At 44.2% G+C, this 8,062-nt stretch overlaps 1 long non-coding RNA gene across 1 annotated transcript; it reads left to right on the plus strand.

Annotated features, from left to right (window-relative positions):
* Positions 1-711: 711 nt before the first annotated feature.
* Positions 712-7,850, plus strand: LOC126513696 (uncharacterized). The gene is made up of 4 exons (XR_007595415.1): positions 712-3,221; positions 5,747-5,876; positions 7,045-7,135; positions 7,404-7,850. It is a non-coding gene; the product is annotated as an uncharacterized lncRNA (long non-coding RNA).
* The last annotated feature ends 212 nt before the right edge of the window (positions 7,851-8,062 follow it).

Raw genomic sequence — 8,062 nt, forward strand, 5'->3', positions numbered from 1 at the left:
AATCAACTAATTGTGAGTGTCCCCATCTCAGCCAGCTTAATCATCTCTTTTAACCCAAGGGATTGAGCGTTGAGCTCCCGGCAACCCTTCACGGCTTTTAGGGATGGGGGGGACCTCCAACCACGGGCTTTCAGGGCCTCGGTTGTTCCCTTCACTGGCATTCAATTTGGCTTGTCTCCTGAGCTAAGCCTGTGCCTGAGAGGGCTGATGTTAGCCAGGCCCTCAGCTCACCCGAGCCTGGAGGCCCGGGGTCTCCAGTTCTCCCTCTTTTTCTTTTTTCATTTCTTTTCTTCCTTCTTTTTGTCGTAACTGCTGCTACGGTGTAGCACGCCGCTACGGTGCGGCCTGACCTTGGCTGAATCCCTCCTGCTCGGAGGCTCGAGTCGATTCAGCCAGGTTATAACACCCCCCATGGAATCGGACGCCTTTTCATAGGGCCTGCGGGTGTTCGTGCCATCTGCATCTCGCCTTAACGTTCTCGTTGTAGGCTTGAGGTGCCACAGTTTTTGCAGGTGTTTGCACGGTCCTGACCATGGGAGCCAAGCCATCCAGACCTATACTTTAATGCCTCACACTTATCAGTTTTTGTCCAAAATGGCCCCAACTACCTTAAAAAAATTTTAAATGGCCAGTTTTTTGGGTTCCAGCCTGTTGCCCCTCCCCTCTGCAGCTTTTGATATGACATGGCGGCTCACCAACAGAGCAGACAACATGTGGCGGTCACCATTTTGGCTGAGGGTCAGATGGGTCAGGTGACTTTTTTGCCATCTTGGCTGAAGGCCAGATGGGTCAGGTGACCTTTTCACCATCTTGGCTGAGAGCCAGGTCATGTGACCACACTGTCCTGGTTTTACCCTACCTTCTCACCCGGTTTTCACTAAAATCCTCCTGTTAACTCTGTTACATGTGTTTTGAGCAATGGCATGTCTCTGATAGGGCCTGTCAGAGGCGTCCACGTTGCCTAATTCTTGTTCACTCTCTGTATGTATAATAATTGTTTATTACATCTCATTTCAGACTACAAAACATGAGTCTTGTATTTTAAACTGGTATGTACCTTTAAGCCTCTTAAGCTGTTCTCTACCATTGTCAGTTTTGCCACTAACCTTATATTTCAAGCAGCTTTTCCCTCTATCTTTTTACAAATGTAAATCTTACCTGTTGAGAACCAATGTGGTCAAGCTCAGACCCAACTTTCCAAACAAATTCTATACTATAGTTATTCCTGATAAACAGCCCTCAACTGCTCAGAGATCTGGGGAATGTGATATTTACGTATTTAATTATTAAAAACTTTTCACAACAACAAAAAGAGACAGGTTGGCTCCTAGCAGCAGCTCTCTGCTCCCTCCAAAGAAGACAGAAGACAAATGGACACACAAAACAACGTCCTTCTGCGGTTCGCTTTGACTGCCGAGTGCTGACCATTGGACAAACCTGCCTTTCGTCTAAAGTAAAGACCTCTCTAGATGTGGACGGAATCACTGGAATCGACAGCCTAGCTGCTCAGGTCAAGGTAGGCCTGTCTTCCTACAGATTTCTTAGCCCACAGATCTTCTGGAGCCTGGCAGGCCCTGCGCTAAACAGCAAAGCTCAAGTGCAACCTTCACCAACCATGGGGGATACAAAAAGAGTAGCTCTTGGTGCCAACCAAGTAAGTTCTCTGTCATTTTTTTAATCAGTAACTCAAGTAAAATCTTATCCTTCTCAAAGATCTCTGACAGCTTGACAGCTGAGAGGTTTCACCAGGTTGAGGTTTTGCAAGGTGACCTCACCAAACAAATTTCAAACCAAATTTATCTCTTATGCTACAGTCATTATATGTCTAAAACTTCTGTTTTCACAAACCCAAGGAGTTCTCGTGAGTTCCAGGAAGCCGAATTAAAGAATCCACCTTAAACAGGTCAGATACATCCCCCTCGATTCCCTGGTCCTAAAATTTTTTTTTTACCTTAATTTAACTTTGTTCTTTGTTCTGCCAATACCTTAGGGACACCAGACATCCCCATGCCACAGACATCGGTCAGAAGCAAAGAGACCAGCTATGCCAGGATGTTCCCAGCACACAGCCTTCTTCAGGTCACCTCCCCCCCAAAGACGACGCCCACAAATCAGCAGGAAGCAGTTTTGAGAATTCGCCGCCCCAATTCCTTCAAACTGTGGTATCTAATCTCCTGCTTTTTATTATAAGGAAGACCTGGGAATATTATGGTTTTGGTCCCTTTAAGAGACAAGCCACGCCCACTCCCTCCCCCATCTGCTGAGGCAGACTGATCTTCAGCTTCTGGCCTGAGTTCGCTCCCTTTTCCATCTTCCTCTCAGAGAGGCAGCTTCGCTTCTGCCTCTCTTCCCACTTCTCTGTCTCTCTCTCCTCTTCTCCTCTCTCTCTCTGTTTCTCTCTCTCTCCCTCTCTCTCTGTCCCCCCTTCACCCTTCCTCCTCCATAACCCCTTGAATAAACATTCAACCTCACCCTGCATGTCATGTTTATCCATGTTTCTGTCTTCTGCCCGCCCGCCATGTGTCTCCCTGCCTGGGACCAGCCACTGCTCGGGGACCAGCAGCCGTCTCTGCCTGGGGCCCACTGCCTGCTGCCACATGGCCCGCCATCACCGCTCTGGGACCAGCAGCCATTTCTGCCTGGGACTGGCTGGTCCCAGAGCCCGCTGCCTGCCACCACATGGCCCGCCATCGCCATTTGGGACCTACAGCATTTCTGCTGCCTACTGCCGCGGGGATCTTGCAGCATTTTTTAAAAAGAACTACACTGATGGCATCCTTCCTCAGGCTGGTGTTCCAGACTGGAAAGGAGAAGTACACTGAGCCCCAGCACGCACCACTCCATTTCCTGAATGTGTGTGCACTGTGACCGGCTGCCTCAAGCCTGCTGCCATGATGTCCCTAGAAGACGATAGCAGCCCTTCCAAGCAGACTGCTTGGTGTTTTTTGTCATAACAACGAGAAGAGTCACCAAGACAAAGTCCATGGCTGTGAATCCTCATGCTGGGTTTTTCCTCAATGACCTTAGCCCTGCTCATGTGTTTGTGGTCAGACTTCAAGAATTTTAACCCCCTTGAGTGTGTCATTTGATTTTCTGCAAGGACACCAACTATGCATATAAATAGATGTACAAACTCAACAGGTTTCCCACACACCAGCCACGACTAACAAGCAGTACAGAATGATGACTCAGATGCTAGAGCCAATCTTCCCATTGCGTAGGTATGTGCAATTGTATAATATGTGTGTTTATTTATATGCTCCTATTTTCTCTTGTTCACTAGGTTTCTGTATTATATTCCTTAGTAATATTCTAACAAGACTTAGTGGGAAATACAAATTAGTACAAGACAGAAAGATTAGAAGTGACTAAAGTGTGCTGCATAACAAAATCCTGAAAAACTAAATATTATAAAGAATAAATTTTAAAATTAATTTATAATGAAATGTCCATAAAATCTCATTAGATTTCAGAGTACTTCTGGAGTTGCTAGTGATTTTAAGGTTCTTTTGAAGATTAAACAAGTCAGAACAGCTAATAAAAACTGAAGTTCATAAATAAGGATAGCTAATAAAATTTTGCAAATGAGTTTCTGTATGTGGGTATTTCACACATTAGGTATTTAACAAAACAGTGTGGTATTAGCCTAAGGATTTAGAGGGGAATAGGACAAAATAACCTCTGAAGGTGTTCTGTGTTTTTTGTATCTTCTGTGTATGTTTGGTTTGAATTTAAAAAAAAAAAAGTGACTGCAAGCAACTGGGTGAAAGAGTCAATAGATGTTTTAGGGATGATTGAATGTACATTGAAAAAAATCTATATATTAAAATTATTTTCATATATATTCAAATCTAAATCTGACCAAGGCTACTAAAACAGGAAGAAAAGTATATACTTCTTATGTGGAGACAGGGCATGATATTTGAACTAAAAGGAATGGAAAATACTATTAAAGGAAAACACATTTAAATGCACAGAATTGACTTTATTATTATTTATCTTGTGTTACATAATAAAGAAATTTAAAAGGCAAGTAGGAAATGTTGCAGAATATTTTTAGCCTCATAGTTCATAACCTACTATGTAAAAACATCATACGTATTCATACACAAATAATGAAAATGAATAGTCCAGTCTAGAAATCTACCCAAAAGTCAGCAGCATAAAGTAAATTTAAGTATGTTACTCTTTATCTTGAAAAGGTAGAGATAATCCAAACAGTATTGAAGTGTGGTCATAGAAGCTGCTCCCTTTATACTACCCTGGGTTGGTGTTTAAGTTGGATTAATTTTTCTTACAGGTCTTTAGACAGAGTCTATCCCTGGACATAAGGGTTTACTAGCAGTCTAATTTGCACAAACACATGAAGGCAGCTAAGGTTCTTAGAGCAGTCCGGCTGAAGTCACTAGGGCAAATTCCTGGGCAGTCACCACTGATCTCAGATGCCTTTACCTGCCTCAGGATAGTTCTGAGGAGCTTTGCGTTTATGTGTCTTGCTCACAAGCTCAAGAGTTCATTTTCCACTGTTTGGCTTCTGATAGGATCTGACTAGGCTTAATTACATTATTTTTAATTACTGCATTAGACTTCAGAGAGCCAAACTCCCACTGTAGGAAGAGAAAATGGGTGTATTTCATTAATGGGCAGATTAAACAGAACAGGAATCATGATTTTCAAGAACATAGCCAAAAAATTTATTTTGTTAAGCAGTAAAGTAATGTAGTTGCAGACTCAAACTCCAAATGGATCACTTAACAAGGCCCATCACACGGACAACACAGCTCTAAGACCCACACTGGGGATACTCCATCTCTAGGGCCCATACTGTAGATAACCTATGTTAGGACCCAAGCTAAGGATAACCCATCTCTAGGGCCCACACTGGGGATAACCCGTCACTAGAACCCACACTAGGAATAACTCATTTCTCAAGCCCATGCTAAGGATAACCCATCTCTAGGACCCATGCTGGGGACAGCCCATCTCTAGGACCCATGCTGGGGATAACCCATAGCTAGGACCCACACTAAGGACAGCCTGTAACTGGAGGTTTCTTTCCTGCTCCCTAGTTCTCAAATAACCACTCTGAGGCTTAATATTAATTACAAACTGCTTAGCCTATCAGCTCAGGCTTATTATTAACTAGCACTTATAACGTGAATGGACCCATTTCTATTAATTTGTATATTGCCATGTGCCCCATGGGCTGCTGGTAATGCTCTGCCATCTTATTCCTTTGCAACTGCTGGCATCTCTCTGACTCCACCTTCTTTCCCCTGTGTTCAGTCTGGCTTTTCCACATAGTGATATTCTGCCCTGCTCTAGGCCAAACCAGCTTCTTTATTAACCAATGGTGATAAAACATTCACAGCATACAGAAGGGTGCTCCCATATCAATAATCCATTTCGTGGGCCCTGTCTTGTTTAGAGGATGAGGGAGCAGTAACTAGGAAAACACACTTCGGTGTTGTTAGCACAACTGTGGGAGTAAGATATGGAAGTGAAGGAAGCCTTTCTGGTCAGCCATGGTGCCCACCTTTCTAACAATGCCCCACAGTTCTGTTGTTCTCTACATCAGGCTCCTGGGATAGCCAATCACTTACCAAAGGCAGGCTTGGTGTCTTTGTAAGAGACCCCAGGAAGCTCTGTTTCCCCTTCCTCTAGGTGAGGCTGGGAAGATAGCATCAATGGTCAAGGAAGAGGAAGGTAACCTTTTTAAAACATTGTTTTCCTTTTGTTGTTGTAGACCACTATCGAGTCACCTTGAGAAGGAGGGGATTTATTTCAGCATCGAGATGAGATTAGAGTGAATCCCCGAGGGAAGCCATGGCAGCAGCTGAAGCACAGACCATAGAGGGATGCTGCTCACTGGCCAGGTAGGTGTGAGAATGGAAGCCTCACATCTCCCCATGAATATTTGCAAAGAACTTTGAGTGTGCTTGGTTTGTTGGACATTTAAGCAACGTCCTCGAATCTCACTGTCCGTTTTGAAAACTATTTTAGTTTTGTTTTAGAGTATGTGTATCTGTATGTGTCCATATGTGCATTTGTGCATATGAATGCAATGTCCAGTGAGAGCTGCAGTTACAGGCACTTGTGAGCTAACTGATGGGGGATGCAGGTGCTGGGAATATAACTGAGGTTCTCTCTAGAGGCAGCTCATGATTTAAACTGCTGATCCTTCAGTGCCTCACTGCACATAAAAACAGCTATAGAATGGACATTTTTGATCTTCATGTCCAACTTCTGAATCTGTCCTAGTAGGTCTGAGGCAGCCATTTGTCTGAGCTATGGATTTGCTCAGTGACTTCCGGCAACCCAAACAGCACCGCTTACTTGGTGAGGCACTACAGATATTCCTTTCTTCTCCCAGATGCATTTGCTTCCCTCCTGCCTGCCTCCCCTTTTTCTTTGTTATAAATTTCACTGAACAAGTCACAGAAGGGTAGCGGGGGAGCTGAAGCATGCCATTCCCACACAAGGTTTCTCGAGTTAATTTGAGATGACTAGGAAGTAGCTATCTGGAAATGCTTTACAGAGCAGAGGCTCACATCGGGAGCATGTTTAAAGCTGTACCTGGACCCAGAGTCTCAGAAGATTCCTGGAATACTTAAGAAAACATTTACAGGTTTGGAGACAAGGAGGAGCCTGAGTGTGGTATTACTAGTGTCTGTAAATTGCTATGGCATACAGCCTCCCCTGTGGTATTGATAGCACTGGGCTTAGTCATTAAAATGTCAACTTTAGGTCCTGGCTGGAGCATCTGCCAGCTTCTATCTTTGGTACTTTTGGAAGACTACAACAGTATTTAATGAACAACTGATAGGAGCTTAAAGTCAACTATGACATAGATAATGAGGAGATTCAAGCGCAACATGGAAAACAAGTGAGAGCCCTTAGCTTCCAGGTTGGCTATGTCCTTTCTATGAGACTGCAGAACTGCTCTGGAGAACTAGGCATATTATGGTTTCTTTTTTTTCTTTTTTCTCATACTACTGCTTTGAATTTCTTTGAATTGAAAGTAACAACCCATCTCGTCAGCAGAGTGCTGTGGTCTTCATGAGATATCAGGAACCTGATGATAACTGAATGGGGACAGCTCACTGGAGCCTCCTTGATGAGAGGCCAGCAAAAGGTGAAGACTACCCAGGGCCTTTCCACTACTTCTCTCTGGTGGGATTGCTGTCATTTCTCCAAGCGTCGGTCCGAACAGTGCACAGAATAGAATCTGTCTGTCTCTGCTCCCAGCTGGGTGTACCTACCACCATTTCACATGCTGCCTTCTGTAGGCAAGCGCCTCCTTGAATGTGTGTGCACCTGTGTGAACGTGGGCGTGGAAGTCAGAAGTCAATGTCAAGTGTTTTTCCTCTATCATCTTTTTTTTTTTTTTCTTTCTGTGCCAGGGTCTTTTACTGAAGCTGAAACACTGATTCTGAAGACCAACAGACTCTTGTTTCTTCCTCCCCAGCACTGGATTTACAGGTGTGTGTCAGCACACTCCCAGCTTCCAGTGCAGACTCTGGGGATCTAAATTCAGACCTTCAGGCTTGCTCAGCAGGCGCATTGCTAACCAAGCTGTCACCCCACCCTTTGAGGATTTTATCTGTTAAAGCAGAACAGATGGGAGAGGCTGATGACCAATTCTTCTGGAATGAGCTCTTATAGTTGATGAAGACGTGAGATCAGTACTAATTTTTTTCACTCTTGGTTGGGCACTTTTGAGGCATGTTTACAAAAATAACCAATATCACCCAGCAAGATTGAGTCCCAGGAGCCGACAGGGACCATAGGCTCAGAACTGAACCCCGTATTTGGTTTCTGTATTTCCATGACTAAATTTCTCCACCTTCTCCTGCTGCTTCCTGGGGTACTTTTCAAAAACAGCCCGTCTCAACTGTGTCTCATGGTGTATGTGGGGTGCATGTAGCCTGCCTCCCTGTGTCTCATGGTCTACTTTAGAGCTGGGGTGTGTGTGTGTGTGTGTGTGTGTGTATGTGCATCTGCTCTGGGTAAACTGGAGTATTAAAATATTTCCTTAGGATGAAGATTAAACTTGAGATGA

This window comes from Alexandromys fortis, unplaced genomic scaffold, assembly GCF_014885135.2.
Source record: "Alexandromys fortis isolate MF-2015 unplaced genomic scaffold, M_Fortis_MF-2015_v1.1 scaffold_112, whole genome shotgun sequence".
Classification (NCBI taxonomy): domain Eukaryota; kingdom Metazoa; phylum Chordata; class Mammalia; order Rodentia; family Cricetidae; genus Alexandromys; species Alexandromys fortis.